Source organism: Bos grunniens, chromosome 1 (assembly GCF_055505025.1).
Source record: "Bos grunniens cultivar Pamir isolate PY7600 chromosome 1, Bosgru_T2T1.0, whole genome shotgun sequence".
NCBI lineage: Eukaryota > Metazoa > Chordata > Mammalia > Artiodactyla > Bovidae > Bos > Bos grunniens.
The window spans coordinates 11,220,528-11,241,679 of NC_141165.1; the positions used below are offsets into that span (position 1 = coordinate 11,220,528).

Consider the following 21,152-nt stretch of genomic DNA (forward strand, 5'->3'; position numbering starts at 1 on the left):
AATAAATTAGATTCCTTGAACAACTTGCCAAAACTGAGCAGGAATAGTTAGGATAGCTGCATAGTTCTAGACCTTCTAAAAGAAATGATTTCATTATTTAAAATCTTACAATGAATGCTCCAGGAGAAGACAGCTTCACTATTAAATGCTTCCAAATATATAAGGAAAAATAATAATAGTGTTACACAAATTCTTCCAGAAACTAGAGAAAACTGAAATACTTCATAACTGGTTCTATGAGGCCAGCATCGCCCTGCTATAAAATACTAGTTAAGGCAGAAAGAAGTTAAAATGGCTGCAACAGAGAGCTTTACTCAGCATGCAGTTCCACGGAGTTAAGGCATAGCCCACAGCAGCTGAAGGACAGTGCACCCTGAGAAGATTTCAGGGCTTAGCAGTCTATGGTTTGGATACACAGGCCTCTAGATGCATATCTCAGGAAGAATTTCAGTGAATCAGATCCCTGCATCCTCCCATACATAAGAAAAGTACTAAAATCACGAACTTGAGATATCTGTTCTTTGTGATTAACAGTAATGTTTTACCAAGATACATGCTTGACTCCTTCTATTCCCAGGCCAAAATTGTATATAAACTGGCTCCTCCCTTACCTCTTTGGAGCAGTTTCCTCAGAGCCACTAAGAGGCTGTCTCCCAAGATATAGTGCTCAGCAAGACCCTGACTAAAGCTTAAACTCACAACTTTTATCTTGTGTGTCTTTCTTTAACTGAACATAAGCAAAAGTAATCCAATAATATATAAAATGATTGTCATGACCGAGTGTGGTTTATACTAGAAATGACAGAATGTTTAACATTTAAAAATCAATATTCTTTCCACATTACAGATTATTAGGGGAAAACATATGAAGACTACATAGGTGCTAGAGAAAAACATTTCATAAAATTCAAGACCCACCAAACTCTCACAAAACTAGAAATAGAAATGTCTAATTATAAATATATATGCACCCAACACGGGAGCACCGCAGTATGTAAGACAAATGCTAACAAGCATGAATGGAGAAATTAACAATAACACAATAATAGTGGGAGACTTTAATACCCCACTCACACCTATGGATAGATCAACTAAACAGAAAATTAACAAGGAAACACAAACTTTAAATGATACAATAGACCAGTTAGACCTAATTGATATCTATAGGACATTTCATCCCAAAACAATGAATTTCACCTTTTTCTCAAGCGCACATGGAACCTTCTCCAGGATAGATCACATCCTGGGCCATAAAGCTAGCCTTGGTAAATTCAAAAAAATAGAAATCATTCCAAGCATCTTTTCTGACCACAATGCAGTAAGATTAGATCTCAATTACAGGAGAAAAACGATTAAAAATTCCAACATATGGAGGCTGAACAACACGCTGCTGAATAACCAACAAATCACAGAAGAAATCAAAAAAGAAATCAAAATTTGCATAGAAACGAATGAAAATGAAAACACAACAACCCAAAACCTGTGGGACATGGTAAAAGCCGTCCTAAGGGGAAAGTTCATAGCAATACAGGCACACCTCAAGAAACAAGAAAAAAGTCAAATAAATAACCAAACTCTACACCTAAAGCAACTAGAAAAGGAAGAAATGAAGAACCCCAGGGTTAGTAGAAGGAAAGAAATCTTAAAAATTAGAGCAGAAATAAATGCAAAAGAAACAAAAAAGACCATAGCAAAAGTCAACAAAACCAAAAGCTGGTTCTTTGAAAGGGTAAATAAAATTGACAAACCATTAGCCAGACTCATCAAGAAACAAAGGGAGAAAAATCAAATCAATAAAATTAGAAATGAAAATGGAGAGATCACAACAGACAACACAGAAATACAAAGGATCATAAGAGACTACTATCAACAATTATATGCCAATAAAATGGACAACGTGGAAGAAATGGACAAATTCTTAGAAAAGTACAACTTTCCAAAACTCGACCAGGAAGAAATAGAAAATCTTAACAGATCCATCACAAGCACGGAAATTGAAACTGTAATCAAAAATCTTCCAGCAAACAAAAGCCCAGGTCCAGATGGCTTCACAGCTGAATTCTACCAAAAATTTGGAGAAGAGCTAACACCTATCCTGCTCAAACTCTTCCAGAAAATTGCAGAGGAAGGTAAACTTCCAAACTCATTCTATGAGGCCACTATCACCCTAATACCAAAACCTGACAAAGATCCCACAAAAAAAAGAAAACTACAGGCCAATATCACTGATGAACATAGATGCAAAAATCCTTAACAAAATTCTAGCAATCAGAATCCAACAACACATTAAAAAGATCATACACCATGACCAAGTGGGCTTTATCCCAGGGATGCAAGGATTCTTCAATATCCACAAATCAATCAATGTAATACACCACATTAACAAATTGAAAAATAAAAACCATATGATTATCTCAATAGATGCCGAGAAAGCCTTTGACAAAATTCAACATCCATTTATGATAAAAACTCTCCAGAAAGCAGGAATAGAAGGAACATACCTCAACATAATAAAAGCTATATATGACAAACCCACAGCAAACATTATCCTCAATGGTGAAAAATTGAAAGCATTTCCTCTAAAGTCAGGAACAAGACAAGGGTGCCCACTTTCACCATTACTATTCAACATAGTTTTGGAAGTTTTGGCCACAACAATCAGAGCAGAAAAAGAAATAAAAGGAATCCAAGTTGGAAAAGAAGAAGTAAAACTCTCACTATTTGCAGATGACATGATCCTCTACATAGAAAACCCTAAAGACTCCACCAGAAAATTACTAGAACTAATCAATGACTATAGTAAAGTTGCAGGATATAAAATCAACACACAGAAATCCCTTGCATTCCTATACACTAATAATGAGAAAACAGAAAGAGAAATTAAAGAAACAATTCCATTCACCATTGCAATGGAAAGAATAAAATACTTAGGAATGTATCTACCTAAAGAAACTAAAGACCTGTATATAGAAAACTATAAAACACTGGTGAAAGAAATCAAAGAGGACACTAATAGATGGAGAAATATACCATGTTCATGGATTGGAAGAATCAATATAGTGAAAATGAGTATACTACCCAAAGCAATTTATAGATTCAATGCAATCCCTATCAAGCTACCAACAGTATTCTTCACAGAGCTAGAACAAATAATTTCACAATTTGTATGGAAATACAAAAAACCTCGAATAGCCAAAGTGATCTTGAGAAAGAAGAATGGAACTGGAGGAAACAACCTACCTGACTTCAGGCTCTACTACAAAGCCACAGTTATCAAGACAGTATGGTACTGGCACAAAGACAGAAATATAGATCAATGGAACAAAATAGAAAGCCCAGAGATAAATCCACGCACATATGGACACCTTATCTTTGACAAAGGAGGCAAGAATATACAATGGATTAAAGACAATCTCTTTAACAAGTGGTGCTGGGAAAACTGGTCAACCACTTGTAAAAGAATGAAACTAGAACACTTTCTAACACCATACACAAAAATAAACTCAAAATGGATTAAAGATCTAAACGTAAGACCAGAAACTATAAAACTCCTAGAGGAGAACATAGGCAAAACATTCTCTGACATACATCACAGCAGGATCCTCTATGACCCACCTCCCAGAATATCAGAAATAAAAGCAAAAATAAACAAATGGGACCTAATTAACCTTAAAAGCTTCTGCACATCAAAGGAAATTATCAGCAAGGTGAAAAGACAGCCTTCAGAATGGGAGAAAATAATAGCAAATGAAGCAACTGACAAACAACTAATCTCAAAAATATACAAGCAACTCCTACAGCTCAACTCCAGAAAAATAAATGACCCAATCAAAAAATGGGCCAAAGAACTAAATAGACATTTCTCCAAAGAAGACATGCAGATGGCTAACAAACACATGAAAAGATGCTCAACATCGCTCATTATCAGAGAAATGCCAATCAAAACCACTATGAGGTACCATTTCACACCAGTCAGAATGGCTGTGATCCAAAAGTCTACAAATAATAAATGTTGGAGAGGGTGTGGAGAAAAGGGAACCCTCTTACACTGTTGGTGGGAATGCAAACTAGTACAGCCACTATGGAGAACAGTGTGGAGATTCCTTAAAAAACTGGAAATAGAACTGCCTTATGATCCAGCAATCCCACTGCTGGGCATACACACTGAGGAAACCAGAAGGGAAAGAGACACGTGTACCCCATTGTTCATCGCAGCACTGTTTATAATAGCCAGGACATGGAAGCAACCTAGATGTCCATCAGCAGATGAATGGATAAGAAAGCTGTGGTACATATACACAATGGAGTATTACTCAGCCATTAAAAAGAATTCATTTGAATCAGTTCTAATGAGGTGGATGAAACTGGAGCCTATTATACAGAGTGAAGTAAGCCAGAAGGAAAAACACCAATACAGTATACTAACACATATATATGGAATTTAGAAAGATGATAACAATAACCCTGTGTACGAGACAGCAAAAGAGACACTGATGTATGGAACAGTCTTATGGACTCTGTGGGAGAGGGAGAGGGTGGGAAGATTTGGGAGAATGGCATTGAAACATGTAAAATATCATGTATGAAACGAGATGCCAGTCCAGGTTCAATGCACGATACTGGATGCTTGGGGCTAGTGCACTGGGACAGCCCAGAGGGATGGTATGGGGAGGGAGGAGGGAGGAGGGTTCAGGATGGGGAGCACATGTATACCTGTGATGGATTCATTTTGATATTTGGCAAAACTAATACAATTATGTAAAGTTTAAAAATAAAATTAAATTAAAAAAAAAAAAAGAAATGTCTTACTCTGTGAAATGACACGCAATAATATTTAACAAAATAGTGAATGGTTTCCTCCTGGATTCAGGCACAAGACAAGATTATCCTCTATCACCTTGTCTATTCAATTGGCAGTCTTATTTAATGCAAGAAGGCTAGAGAAAGACAAAGAATGTGCAGACTAAACCGAAAAAATAAAACTGTCGTTAGGCACAGGTGGCATGATTGTGTATGCATATAATCCAAGATAATCCACAAAAAAGTACTACAATTACAAGGTGAATTTCTAAGGTCCCGAAATGAAGGCTCACTATGGCAACAACAGTTGGAAATCGTGATCTAAAAGTTTGTGTAGAATAGCACCAAGTAACATCAAGTGTCATCTGTCCTTTAGTAACTGAAAGAACAACTGGACAAACACACACACACAGGATACAGAAGGTCTAACAACACTGTCACACCCGTGTTTTAACTAACAATGAAGGTATCCAAAATATACCAAACAACTGCAGAGTACACCTTATTTTTAAGGTCATATGGAACGTTAACCGGGGCAGACCATAGATGCTCCATAAAATAAGTTGCAAAGGTTGAAATCTTAGAGTTTGTGTTCTGAACATAGTGAAATAAAATTATAAATCGATACAAATAGAAAAACAAATAGAAACATGTCCCAATGTTTGGAAATTAAGCAGCATATGTCAGAGTAATCCATGGGTGAAAGGAAGAAACCAAAGAGATAACATTTTTAATTTCACACTGAATGTTAATGAAAATATACTGCTATGGACTGAATGTCTGCATAACTCCACAACTCAAACTAACCCCAAGGTGATGGTATTAGCAACCAGAGCATTTCAGATGAGACAAAAATCATGGTAGTACAGCCCTCATGAATGGGATTAATGCTTATATAAAACAGACCCTTAGTGGAAGTGAGAAATAGATTTAAGGGACTAGATCTGATAGACAGAGTGCCTGATGAACTATGGATGAAGGTTTGTGACATTGTACAGGAGACAGGGATCAAGACCATTCCCAGGAAAAAGAAATGCAAAAAAGCAAAATGGCTGTCTGAGGAGGCCTTACAAATAGCTGTGGAAAAAAGGGAAGCGAAAAGCAAAGGAGAAAAGGAAAGATATATCCATCTAAATGCAGAGTTTCAAAGAATAGCAAGGAGAGATTAGAAAGCCTTCCTCAGTGATCAGTGGAAAGATATAGAGGAAAACAATAGAGTGGGAAAGACTAGAGATCTCTTCAAAAAAATAAAAGATACCAAGGGAACATTTCATGCAAAATGGGCTCAATAAAGAAATGGTATGGACCTAACAGAAGCAGAAGATATTAAGAAGAGGTGGCAAGAATACACAGAAGAACTGTACAAAAAAGATCTTCACGACCCAGATAATCACGATGGTGTGATCACTCACCTAGAGCCAGACATCCTGGAATGTGCAGTCAAGTGGGCCTTAGAAAGCATCACTAGGAACAAAGCTAGTGGAGATGATGGAATTCCAGTTGAGCTATCTCAAAACCTGAAAGATGATGCTGTGAAAGTGCTGCACTCAATATGCCAGCAAATTTGGAAAACTCAGCAGTGGCCACAGGACTGAAAAAGGTCAGTTTTTATTCCAAAGAAAGGCAATGCCAAAGAATGCTCAAACTACCACACAATTGCACTCATCTCACACGCTAGTAAAGTAATGCTTAAAATTCTCCAAGCCAGGCTTCAGGAATACGTAAACCGTGAACTTCCAGATGTTCAAGCTGGTTTTAGAAAAGGCAGAGGAACGAGAGATCAAATTGCCAACATCCGCTGGATCATTGAAAAAGCAAGAGAGTTCCAGAAAAACATCTATTTCTGGTTTATTGCCTGTGCCAAAGCCTTTGTGTGGATCACACTTAACTGTGGAAAATTCTGAAAGAGATGGGAATACCAGACCACCTGACCTGCCTCTTGAGAATTCTGTATGCAGGTCAGGAAGCAACAGTTAGAACTGGACATGGAACAACAGATTGGTTCCAAATAGGAAAAGGAGTACGTCAAGGCTGTATATTGTCACCCTGCTTATTTAACTTATACGCAGAGTACATCATGAGAAACGCTGGGCTGCAAGAAGCACAAGCTGGAATCAGGATTGCCTGGAGAAATATCAATAACCTCAGATATGCAGATACACCACCCTTATGGCAGAAAGTGAAGAAGAACTAAAGAGCCTCTTGATGAAAGTGAAAGAGGAGAGTGAAAAAGTTGGCTTAAAGCTCAACATTCAGAAAACTAAGATCATGGCATCTGGTTCCATCACTTCATGGCAAATAGATGGGGAGACAGAGGAAACAGTGGCTGACTTTATTTTGGGGGGCTCCAAAATCACTGAAGATGGTGATTGCAGCCATGAAATTAAAACACGCTTACTCCTTGGAAGGAAAGCTATGACCAACCTAGACAGCATATGAAAAAGCAGAGACATTACTTTGCCAACAAAGGTCCATCTAGTCAAGGCTATGGTTTTTCCAGTAGTCATGTATGGATGTTAGAGTTGGACTATAAAGAAAACTGAGTGCTGAAGAATTGATGCTTTTGATCTGTGGTGTTGGAGAAGAGTCTTGAGAGTCCCTTGGACTGCAAGGAGATCCAATCAGTCCATCCTAAAGGAGATCAGTCCTGAGTGTTCATTGGTAGGACTGATGTTGAAGCTGAAACTCCAACACTTTGGCCACCTGATGAGAAGAGCTGACTCATTTGAAAAGACCCTGATGCTGGGAAAGATTGAGGGCAGGAGGAGAAGGGGACGACAGAGGATGAGCTGGTTGGATGCATCACCGACACAAGGGACATGGGTTTGGGTGTACTCCGGGAGTTGGTGATGGACAGGGAGGCCTGGCATGCTGCGGTTCATGGGGTCGCAAAGAGTCGGACATGACTGAGCAACTGAAATGAGCTGAAAACAGACCCCAGGGAGCTCCCTATCCCATATATGAGGACATAGTGAGAAGACAGCTGTCTGTGACCCAAGAAGCCCTCACCAGACCCGGGAAGGGGGTGCCTTCATCTTGGACTTTCAGCCTCCACGACTGTGAGAAACAAATATTTCATGGTTTATAAGCCACATAGTTTATGGTCTTTTTGTTATAACAGTCCACTCAGACTAAGACACATAGATTAAAATTGAGGTGGGGAGATGCAGATAAAGCAGAGTTTGGAGAGAAATTGATGCTTTCAATGCTTATGTTAGAATTAAAGAAAAATTTAATCCATGATCTAAACTTCCAACTTAAGCTAAAAGTAGAAAAGAAAAGCAAATTACAACCAAATTAAGTTACAGAAGAATATACTAGATATAAAAAAATAATGGATGAGGAAACAATTGAAAACGTTAATAAAGACAAAAGTTGGCTCTCAGAAAACAATTTATAGAATTGACAAATTCCTAGCAATATTTATCAAGAGAAAAAAGATCGATCAATATTAGAAATGAAAAAGATATACAGAAGACTGTGACCCCAATGACACCAACGTTAAAAAGATAAATAGAAGACTGTGACCAGTTTTGTGCCAATACATCTGATAACCTGTATGAAATGGATAAATCCTTTAAAGCATAACTTAACAATACTGACTCAAGAGAAAAATTGAAATATATATATGTTTGTATATACAAATATATTTATATAAATTAGATCTTAAATTTTATTTTAAAAAATCCAACAAAGAAAATTCCTGTCCCAAACTGTTTAATGGATGAATTCTATGAAGTATATAGACAAGAAACACCAATGTCAACAAAAAATTATTTCTTGTCAATAAGAAATAACACCAATGGTTAATCTGCAAAAGAAAGGGAAATTTTTTGGAGCCAACCTGAGGATTACAACCCAGGAGACACTCTTTCCCACTTCTGGGAATTGTTTCCCCCATTAGAGGTCAAAGGATATAAATGTTTTTGAGACAAAAGCTTATATATCAAGTGACATATTGACAGTTTACACAATCATCCAGATCTGCGTGTACAATGTAAGTAATGAGTCATCAGGTCCCTTCACAAGATTAAGAAGGAAGGTTGTCTCCAAGGAGGTCTGGTCAAGGCAGATGCACGGCACACACTCTAGGGGAAGGAAGAGGCCCAATGGGCAGACAAAAAGTTTACATTTAATTTTTTTTCTTGGTTTGCCATAACATGAATTTATCTCATCATCAGTATTAAACAAAATCTTAAGAAAATAGGGCATGGACATTTCCCAGTTTGTTTTATGAGGCAAACACAAATATATAGAAACACGTGACAAATACATTTCAGTTGCTCAGTCATGCCTGACTCTTTGCAACCCCATGGACTGCAGCACGCCAGGCCTCCCTGTCCATCACCAACTCCCGGAGTTTATTCAAACTCATGTTCATTGAGTCGGTGATGCCATCCAACCATCTCATCCTCTGTCGTCCCCTTCTCCTCTTGCCTTCAATCTTTCCCAACATCAGGGTCTTTTCAAATGTCAGTTCTTCGCATCAGGTGGCCAAAGTATTGGAGTTTCCGCTTCAACATCAGTCCTTCCAATGAATATCCAGAGCCGATTTCCTTTAGGATTGACTGGTTGGATCTCCTTGCAGTCCAAGGGACTCTCAAAAGTCTTCTCCAACACCACAGATCAAAAGCATCAATTCTTCAGCACTCAGCTTTCTTTATAGTCCAACTCTCATATCTATACATGACTACTGGAAAAACCATAGCCTTGACTAGACGGACATTTGTTGGCAAAGTAATGTCTCTGCTTTTTAATATGCTGTCTAGGTTGGTCATAACTTTTCTTCCAAGGAGCAAGCATCTTTTAATTTCATGGCTGCAGTCACCATCTGCAGTAATTTTGGAGCCCAGAAAAATAAAGTCAACTACTGTTTCCACTGTTTCCCTATCTCTTTGCCATGAAGTGATGGGACTGGGTGCCATGATCTTAGTTTTCTGAATGTTGAGCTTTAAGCCAACTTTTTCACCCTCCTCTTTCACTTTCATCAAGAGGCTCCTTACTTCTTCTTCGCTTTCTGCCATAAGGGTGGTATCTTCTACATATCTGAAGTTATTAATATTTCTCCTGGCAATCTTGATTCCAGCTTGTGCTTCATCCAGCCCAGCATTTCTCATGATGTACTCTGTGTATAAGTTAAATAAGCAGGGTGACAATATACAGCCTTGACGTACTCCTTTTCCTATTTGGAACCAATCTGTTGTTCCATGTCCAGTTCTAACTGTTGCTTCCTGAACTGCATACAGAATTCTCAAGAGGCAGGTCAGGTGGTCTGGTATTCCCATCTCTTTCAGAATTTTCCACAGTTTGTTGTGATCCACACAGTCAAAGGTTGTGACAAATACATGGAAAGAAAATTACAGACCGATAGACTTAGTAAAAAAAGATGCAAAACCCTTAACAAAATATTAGCAAACTGAACCCAACAGCATGGCAATATGTTATTGCCAAAGCAGAATTTGGGGCTTCCTTGGTGGTTCAGATTGTAAAGAATCTGCTTGCAATACTGGAGACCCAGATTTGATCCCTGGGTTGGGAAGATCCCTTGGAGGAGGAAATGGCAACACACTCCAGCATTATTGCCTGGGAAATCCCATGAACAGAAAAGCCTGGTGGGTTACAGTCCATGGGGTCACAAAGAGTTAGACATGACTGAAGTGACTAACCCTTAAAAAGTGAAATTTTTCCAGCAACACAGAATTGGGCCAACACTTGGAAACCAATGTAACTCATCATTTTAACAGAAGAAAGAAAGAAGGAAAATCATATAGATTACTTTAATAAATAAAGGATTTGACAAAATTCAACACCCAATCAAGATTTTTTATCTCAGCAAAAAGAGAATATCTTCTATCTGTAAAAAGCCATATATGAAAAACCCAATCACTAAAATCAGACTTAATGACATTATATTATAAAGGGAATGGCAGGATATATTTAAAGTACTGAAAGGGGAAAATCTACAACCAAGATTACCGTACCTGGCAAGGATCTCATTCAAAATTGATGGAGAAATAAGAAACTTTTTAGACAAGCAAAAGTTAAGAGAATTCAGTACCACCAAAACAGCTTTACAGCAAATGTTAAACAGACTTATATAGTCAAGAAATACAACAGAAGAAAAAAGATCTACAAAATCAATCCCAAATAATTAAGAAAATGACAACAGGAACATATATCAATAATTACTTTCAATGTAAATGGATTAAATGCTCCAACCAAAAGACACAGACTGGCTGAAAGGATACAAAAACAAGACCCTTATATGTGCTGTCTACAAGAAACCCACTTCAGACCTAAAGACACATATAGACTGAAAGTGAGAAGATGGAAAAATATATTCCATGCAGATGGAAAGCAAAAGAAAGCTGGAGTAGCAATCCTCATATCAGACAACACAGACCTTACATTAAAGAATATTACAAGAGATAAGGAAGGACACTACATAATGATCAAGGGATCAATCCAAGAGTAAGACATAGCAATTGTAAATATGCACCCAATATAGGAGCACCTCAATACATAAGACAAACACTAACAGATATAAAAGGAGAAATTAACAGTAACACAATAATAGTAGGAGACTTTAACACCCCTCTCACACCAATGGACAGATCATCAAAACAGAAAATTAATAAGGAAACACAGGTCTTATATAATGAGATGGATCTCATTGATATCTTCAGGACATTCCATCCAAATGCAGAAGAATATACCTTCTTCTCAAGTGCACATGGAGTATTCTCCAGGATAGATCACATCTTGGGTCACAAATCAAACCTCAGCAAATTTAAGAAAATTGAAATCATACCAAGCATCTTCTCCAACCACAATGCTGTGAGACTAGATACCAATTATAAGAAAAAAACTATAAGAAACACCAACACATGGAGATTAAACAAAATGTTTCTAAATAACCAACAGGTTACTGAAGAAATCAAAAGGGAAATCAAAAAATTTCTTTTTTGAAACAAAGACAATGAAAACACAACTCAAAACCTACGGGATACAGCAAAAGCAGTTCTAAGAGGGAAGTTTATAGCAATACAATCCTACCTCAAGAAACAAGAAAAACATCTAATAGACAACGCAACTTTACACCTAAAACAACTGGAAAAAGAAGAACCAAAAAAAAAATTAGCAGAAGGAAAGAAATCATAAAGATCTGAGCAGAAATAAGTGAAAAAGAAATGAAAGAAACAGTAGTAAAAGTTAATAAAACTAAAAGCTGGTTCTTTGAGAAGGTAAACAAATTTGACAAATCTCTAGCCAGACTCATTAAGAAAAAAAGAAGAATTGAATCAATAAAATTAGAAATGAAGAAGGAGAGGTTACAACAGACAATGCAGAAATACAAAGGATTATAAGAGATTATTATGAGCAACTGTATGGCAATAAAATAGATAACCTGGAAGAAATGGACAGATTCTTAGAAAAGTTCAATCTTCCAAGACTGAACCAGGAAGAAATAGAAATTATGAACAACCCAATTACAACCACTGAAATTGAAGCTGTGATCAAGAATCTCCCCCAAAACAAAAGCCCAGGACCAGATGGCTTCACAGGACAATTCTATCAAACATTTAGAGAAGAAATAATGCCTATCCTTCTAAAACTCTTTCAGAAAATTGCAGAGGAAGGAGCACTTCCAAACTCATTCTACGAGGCCACCATCACCCTGATACCAAAACCAGACAAAGACAACACACCAAAAAGAATAAACTACAGGCCAGTATCACTGATGAACATAGATGCAAAAATCCTCAACAAAATTTTAGCAAACAGAATTCAACAACACATCAAAAAGCTCATACACCATGGTCAAGTTGGGTTTATTCCAGGGATGCAAGGATTCTTCAAAATATTCAAATCAATCAATGTGATACACCATATTAACAAATTGAAGAATAAAAACATATGATAATCTCAATAGATGCAGAAAAAGCCTTTGACAAAACTCAGCACCCATTTATGATTAACAGCAAAGGCCATATATGATAAGCCTACAGCAAACATTATTCTCAATGGTGAAAAACTGAAAGCATTCCCCCTAAGATCAGGAACAAGACAAGGGTGTCCACTTTCACCACTATTATTCAACATACTTCTGGAAGTCTTAGCTACAGCAATCACAGAAGAAAAAGAAACAAAAGGAATCCATATCAGAAAAGAAGAAGTAAAGCTCCACTCTTTGCAGATGACATGATACTGTACATAGAAACCCTAAAGACAGTATCAAAAAATTACTAGAGCTAATCAATGAATTTAGCGAAGTTGCAGCGTACAGAATCAATACACAGAAATCACTTGCATTTCTATATATTAACAATGAAAAATCAGAAAGAGAAATTAAGGAATCAATCCCATTTACCATTGCAACACAAATAATTAAATATCTAGGAATAAACTTACCTAAGGAGACAAAAGAACTGTACACAGAAAATTATAAGACACTAATGAAAGAAACGGAGAAGGCAATGGCAGCCCACTCCAGTACCCTTGCCTGGCAAATCCCATGGACCGAGGAGCCTGGTGGGCTGCAGTCCATTGGGTTGCTAAGAGTCGGACACGACTGAGCGACTTCACTTTCACTTTTCACTTTCATGCATTGGAGAAGGAAATGGCACCCCATTCCAGTGTTCTTGCCTGGAGAATCCCAGGGACGGGGGAGCCTGGTGGGCTGCCGTCTATGGGGTCGCACAGAGTCAGACACGACTGAAGCAACTTAGCAATGAAAGAAATCAAAGACAGCATAAACAGATGGAGAGATATTTCATGTTCCTGGGTAGGAAGAATCAATACTGTGAAAATGACTATATTACCAAATGCAATCTACAGATTCAATGTGATCCCTATCATATTACCAATGGCATTTTTCACAGAACTAGAACAAAAAATTTCACAATTCACATGGAAACACAAAAGACTCCGAATAGCCAAAGCAGTCTTGAGAAAGAAGAATAGAGCTGGAGGAATCAACCTTCCTGACTTCAGATTATACTACAAAGCTACAGTCATCAAGACAGTATGGTACTGGCATAAAAACAGAAATATAGACCAATGGAACAAGATAGAAAGTCCAGAAATAAACCCATGCACCTATGGGTACCTTATTTTTGACAAAGAAGGCAAGAATGTACAATGGGGCTAAGGCAGCCTCTTCAATAAATGATGCTGAGAAAACTGGACAGCTACATGTAAAAGAATGAAATTAGAATACTTCCTAACACCATACACAAAGATAAACTCAAAATGGATTAAAGACCTAAATGTAAGACCAGAAACTATAAAACTCATAGAGGAAAACAGGCAGAACACTTGATGACGTAAATCAAAGCAAGATTCTCTATGACCCACCTCCTAGAGTAATGGAAATAAAAACAAAAGTAAACAAGTGGGACCTGATTAAACTTAAAAGCTTTTGCACAACAAAAGAAACTATAAACAAGGTGAAAAGACAACCCTCAGAATGGGAGAAAATAATAACAAATGAAACAATTGACAAAGGATTCATTTCCAAAATTTACAAGCAGCTCATACAACTCAATACCAGAAAAACAAACAACCCAATCAAAAACTGGGAAAAAGACCTAAATGGACATTTCTCCAAAGAAGACATACAGATGGCTAACAAACACATGAAAAGATGCTCAACATCGCTCATTATTAGAAAAATAAATGCAAATGAAAACTACAGTGAGATATCACCTCACATCGGTCAGAATGGCCATCATCAAAAAGTCTACAAACAATAAATGCTGGAGAGGGTGTGGAGAAAAGGGAACACTCTTGTACTCTTAGTGGGAATGTAAATTGATACAGCCACTATGGAAGACGGTATGGAGATTCCTTAAAAAACTAGGAATAAAACCACCATATGACCCAGCAATTCCACTCCTAGGCATATACCCTGAGGAAACCAAAATTGAAAAAGATGCATATATACCATTGTTCATTGCAGCACTATTTACAGTAGATAGAACATGGAAGCAATCTAGATGTCCATTGACAGATGAAAGGATAAAGAAGCTGTGGTACATATGCAAAATGGAACATTACTCAGCCATAAAAAGGAACTCACTTGAGTCAGTTCTAATGAGGTGGATGAACCTAGAACCTATTATACAGAGTGAAGTAAGTCAGAACAAGAAAGATAAATATCGTATTCTAACGCATATATACAGAATCTAGAAAAATGGTACTGAAGAATTTATTTACAAGGCAGCATGAAGAAACAGACATAGAGAATAGACTTATGGACATGGGGAGAGGGAAGGAGAGGGTGAGATGTATGGAAAGAGTAACATGGAAACTTGCTGCTGCTGCTGCTGCTAAGTCGCTTCAGTCGTGTCCGACTCTGTGCAACCCCATAGACGGCAGCCCACCAGGCTCCCCCCGTCCCTGGGATTCTCCAGGCAAGAACACTGGAGTGGGTTGCCATTTCCTTCTCCAATGCATGAAAGTGAAAAGTGAAAGTGAAGTCACTCAGTCGTGTCCAACTCTTAGCGACCCCATGGACTGCAGCCTACCAGGCTCTTCCATCCATGGGATTTTCCAGACAAGAGTACTGGAGTGGGGTGCCATTGCCTTCTCCAACATGGAAACTTACCATATGCAAAATAGATAGCCTACAGGAATTTGCTGTATGTCTCCAGAAACTCAAATAGGGGCTCTGTAACAACCTAGAGGGGTAGGATGGGGAGGGAGATGGCAGGCAGTTTCAAAAGAGAGGGGATCTATGTATACCTATGGCTGATCCATGTTGAGGTTTGATAGAAAACAACAAAATTCTGTAAAGCAATTATACTTCAGTAAAAAATAAATAAATTAAAAAAAAATAGCATTCCTTCTTGGGCTTCCCTGGTGGCTCAGTGGTAAAGAATCTGCTTGACAATGCAGGAGATGCAGGTTTGATCCCTGGGTTCGGAAGATCTCCTGGAGTAGGAAACGGCAGCCCACTCCAGCAGTCTTGCCTGGGAAATCTCATGTCCAGAGGAGCCTGGGAGGCTACAGTCCCTGGGGTCCCCAAGAGTCAAATACAGCTGAGCATGAGGACACACACACACACACACACACACACACACACTAAAGCAAGCACCTGACAATTAGCTTTTGAATACAATGCAAGGGACTGACATTAAGCTTTCTATGGCTGAGGCATCTGCTTCAAAGACAGCCATCTCAGATAAGCACATTACCAGCCACATAACTAGATGAAGAGCCAGATCATCCACGAACTTCCCCTTTTTAGGAAGCACCGGTTGATCTAGATAATTGACCCTTTGATGGTTTGCTTTTTCCATCCTGTCCCTTCATTCCCTCTCTTATATTTTAAATTCACCAATAGAGAGTGAGCCAGAAAAACTCTAGACCCTACCCTCCACCCCAATAAAGGCAGAACCCCAGAGAGCTCTATCTCTCCACTTCCCCTCCCCCGCACTGCATATTGAGACCTGACTGTGTGCCCTGGGCAATCTGTACCTTCCAGGACCTGTGAGTAACAAAACGTGTCTTTTCAAAGCTCCTTAATGATGGTTGCTGAGGTGCTTCTTAAAATCCCAATGATAACCACAGGGCTAGTCCAACCTTGGCAAGACCTTGAAAAACATCTGTGGGAGCAAATAGGATGGGTCCAGAGAGGGCCCCCAGGCATCTCTAGCTGATAGCATCGCTACAGATAGGCTGAGACTGACCAATATAAGCATCAACATAAAATGTTTATGAATAATTTTAACAAAAATATGTGCAAGGCTTTATGTTCAGTCGCCCAGTTGCATCTGACTCTTTGCAACCCATGGACTAGCAGCACACCCGGCCTCCCTGTCTCTCACCATCTCCTGAAGTTTGCCCAAGCTCATGTCCACTGCATTGGTGATGCCATCCAGCCATTTCATCCTCTGATACCCTCTTCTCCTTCTGCCCTCAATCTTCCACCGGAATCAGAGACTGTTCCAATGAGTCGGCTGTTCGCTTCAGATGACCAAAATACTGGAGCTTCAGCTTCAGCATCAGTCCTTCCAATGAGTATTTGGGGTTGATCTCCCTTAAGATTGACTGGTTTGATCTCCTTGCAGTCCAGGGGACTTTGAGGAGTCCTCTCCAGCACCACAGTTCGAAGGCATCAGTTCTTTGGTGTTCCGCCTTCTTTACAATCCAGCTCTCACAACCATGTGTAACCACTTGGATAGGCCATAGCCTTGACTATCTGGACATTTGTCAGCAGAGTAATGTCTCTGCTTTTCAACACACTGTCTAAATTTGTCATACCTTTCCTGCCATGAACCAATCGTCTTCTGATTTCATGGGTGCAGTCACCATCCACAGTGATTTTAGAGCCCAAGAAGAGGAAATCTGTCCCTACTTCCACTTTTTTCCTGTCTATTTACTATCAAGTAATGGGGCCGGATGCCATAATCTTTGTTTTTTTAATATTTAGTTTTAAGCTGAGTGAAAGACAGAGTGAAAGGTTTTATACTACAACTAATTTTTAATGCTGAGAAAATCATTGAAAGATCTAAAGAAGTGAAGGGAGATTCCATGTTCACATATTGGAAATTCAATATATTTAAGAAGTCAATTCTCCACAATTCTTCAAGAATTTTTATAAAGATACAGCAATCAAGATAGTGTGGAACTGGCAAAATGATAAAGAGATCAGTGGAAAAGAAAAGAAAATCCAGGAGTAGACTCAGACTTTTACAGTCATTGATTTCCAACCAAGGTGCCCAAGCACCTCCTTGGGTTGAAGAGTCTTTTCAAAAGGTGGGCTGCAAGAACATGAACGTATTTGCCTGCCTCACAAAAGACATAAAAGCTTATTTGGAATGGATCACACATCTAAATACAAAACTTCAAAACTAGAAGCAGCAAAGATTCCTCAGACAAAGAAACCACTAACAATAAAGTTAAATATTGGTAAATTAGACCAGTGGTCAGCAAACATTTCTGTAAAGGGCAGTCCAGATGGTAAATATTCTAAAGCTTTGCAGGCAGCCTCAGCTAGAATCACTTGACCTTGTTGTTGGTCGTAGCATGAACAGCTTGGACAATGCAGAAATGAATGTACACACCTGTGTTTCAATAAAACTTCTATTTACAAATCCAGGCAAACGGCTGACTGACCATAGATTGCTGACAGCTGTATCAGACAATCAAAAGTTAAAGCCCTTCTCATCGAAATAGACAATTAAGAATACGCAAACCAGAAAAAGACAACCTGCTGATAGGATAAAATATTTGCAAATACTATCCAACGTATATAAACAGCTCATACAACTCAACATCAAAAAAATAATCTGATTTTAAAATGCACAGAAAAACTGAACAGACATTTTTTTCAAAGAGGAAATGCAGATGGCCAACAGGCACATGAAAAGTTGTTCAACATTGCTAATCATCAGGGAAATGCAAATTAAAACCACAATGAGATTATCACCTCTCACCTGGTTGAATGGTCATCATCAAAAAGTCTGCAAGTAACACATGTTGGCAAGGGTGCCGCAGAAAAGGAACTCTTGTAAGCTGCTGCTGGTGCTAAGTCGCTTCAGTTGTGTAAGCTGTTGGTAGGAGTGTAAACCGGTGCAGCCACTGTGGAGAAGGGTATCTCAGGAAACTAAAAATAAAGATGCCATGTGATCCAGCAATTCCACTCCTGGAGATATATCCAAAACAAACAGCAATTTAAAAAGATACGTGCAGGTCATTGTTCAGAGCAGCGCTATTCACAATAGCCAAGACATGGAAACAACCTAAATATGCATCAGCAGGTGAGTGGCTAAAGAGGCTGTGATATACATCAAAAGAAGGAAATACTGTCATTTGCAGCAACATGGGTGAACCTGGAGGACCCAGAAAAGACCCCACAGCCTTTGTCCAAAAGAAATGAAAAAAACATGTTAAAAGATGCCTTGCCCAAGAATGTTGATAGCAGCTTTGTGACAAAAATGTTGGTACCATGCCAAGTGTCAGTGACCAGGAGACTGGAGTCACAAACTGTGACGTGTTCACACAATGAACAGCGCTCACAAAATTTACTTCCGTGAAAGCACCACCTGCTTGAACCAAAAGGGACCAAGATCGTTCAATGTGAAACAAGGCTGCTGTGGACCCCAACTCCTCCATGCTGAGGAGCCAGTTCTTGCAGAAAAGGAAGGACAGGGGCCTGCAGGCCATTCCAGGGAGCAGCAGGGTCTTGAGATGGCAGCTGCCTGAAAGGAGCAGAAAAGTGAAAATGAAAGTCGCTCAGTCATGTCTGACTCTTTGCAACCCCATGGACTATACAGTCCATTGAATTCTCCAGACCAGAATACTGGAGAGGGTAGCCTGTCCCTTCTCCAGGAGATCTTCCCAACCCAGGGATTGAACCCAGGTCTCCCGCATTGCAGGAGAAGGCAATGGCACCCCACTCCAGTACTCTTGCCTGGAAAATCCCATGGACCGAGGAGCCTGGTAGGCTACAGTCCATGGGGTCGAGGAGAGTTGGACACGACTGAGCGACTTCACTTTCACTTTTCACTTTCATGCATTGGAGAAGGAAATGGCAACCCACTCCAGTGTTCTTGCCTGGAGAATCCCAGGGACACTGGAGCCTGGTGGGCTGCCATCTATGGGGCAGCACAGAGTCAGACACGACTGAAGTGACTTAGCAACTCCCGCACTGTAGGTGGATTCTTCCCTGAGCTATCAGGGAAGCCCAAGGAGCAGAACCAGGCACTAATCCAAATGCACTGACTCCTAGACCATGGACCTGGGAACACTGCCCTGTGATTTCAGGACTGAGGGCGGTAGGTGAGGACAGGGGCCTGTGCACCACCCCTGCATGCCTGGGAGCGTCCTGTTTGTCGCTCCCATCTCAGCATCGTGTGCTGGGTCTGGCAGGAAATTCAGACTCCTCGTCTTCCCAACTCACAAGTGCCTGAAACTAGAAGAGCTACTGCTCCCCAGTGGCTACTAGACCTGATGGAAATCATGAATCATGAGGTCCTGAGCTTCAAGCTTTATGCCACAACTGGATGAGACTTTTAGGGGAGGGAGCTTCCTGGGATGGGCGAGCAAATGCTCTGTGTTTAGAAATGTAAATAGTTCATTTCTAGAACTATTTACTATAAAATAGTTTAAAAAAAAAGCTAAGTGTGTGACACTGCAAATGCCACCCTGAAAAATAAAACAGCCAGTTATCTTACCAGTAAAACAGACTTATTCAGAAATAGCAGCAGAATTGCAATTCAGGACGTGCAGGTTATGGCAAACCATAGGCAAGTCCAGAGAACAGGGAGAAGAAGGTCACTTCACAGACCAAAGAGGGAGCTGGAAGGGCTCCTGTAAAGGAAAAGTCCATGGGAGGGAAGGGAGGCTCTGGGATAACGGCTGCTCATTGTCCAGCTGCTGCCAGGCAGGGAGGAAATTCTCCTTCTCCTGTGGTTGGTGAAGTCAGCTTCCTGTCTGGGAATGGGAGCTGAGCTGCGAGGCATGAGAGCTCCCCATCCTGGGCTTCCTGACTTGCTTTAGACAAGATTTTTCTTTAGTTTTTACCACCAAATGCCCACAGTACTCTGCAGGCTTCCCAGCAAGAAGTGGACCCCCTGAATCTGGGCTGGCCTTGCAATAAATATATCCACAGAAGTTGAAAAGTGACCTTGTACAATTTCCAAGGTTAGGATTCCAGAAGCCACAGTTTCCAGTCTCATGGTCTTGAAACCTGTACCACCAGGTGAAGAGGTGGCTGAGCAGAGATAGATGGCTGCCTCACACACATGCACAGGCACACACATATACATGCACAGCACACACACACGTTTGACAACCGGTCACCTCCAGAACCAAAGCCACCTGGTGGCCGGTAGTGACTGGAGATGGAATGAGTGCAGGGGAGGCCCTCCTGAAAACCCTGCTGAATAAATCCCTAACAGCCAGTATGCAGAATCGTGAGCTAAGTCAATGATTCAACTTTGGGACTGTTTGGCATATACAACAAAAGCTCATAGACACATCAAGGAATGCTAATTAAAATCACAGTGAGCTGTCACCACACTCCCATTAGAACGGTTAAAAGACTGAAAATCCTGAAGTGTTGGTATTTTGGGGACTGGAGTTACACGTTGTTGGGGAGAAAGTGGGATACAAACTGGTACAATTAAGTTAGAAACTGGCAGTTTCCCAGTCTAACTGGGAAAGTTAGACCTATGCCTACCCTGCAATTCAACAGTCCCACTCATAGGCTTGTGTTCCTCCCCTCAAAACTGTATGTGTGCCTGAGATAAACACTGTGAAGGGGATGCTGTGAAGGAGTCTTCTGGGACACTGGAGTGTTCTGTATCTTTAAATGGATAAAAATGTGTGTAGTAAATGTGCAA

The 21,152-nt window shown here is 39.7% G+C and overlaps 1 protein-coding gene across 2 annotated transcripts in view; it reads right to left on the reverse strand.

Moving 5' to 3' along the window:
- PRMT2 (protein arginine methyltransferase 2) overlaps positions 1–18,391 on the reverse strand; it is a 45,504-nt gene extending 27,113 nt beyond the window's left edge. Inside the window, exon 1 of one of the 2 annotated variants that reach the window (XM_086416017.1) lies at positions 18,243–18,391. The gene's annotated coding sequence lies outside the window, so the exon portion shown is untranslated. The remainder of the gene's footprint in view (positions 1–18,242) is intronic. The other variant, XM_086416294.1, reaches the window with a different exon arrangement.
- Between the last annotated feature and the right edge of the window lie 2,761 nt (positions 18,392–21,152).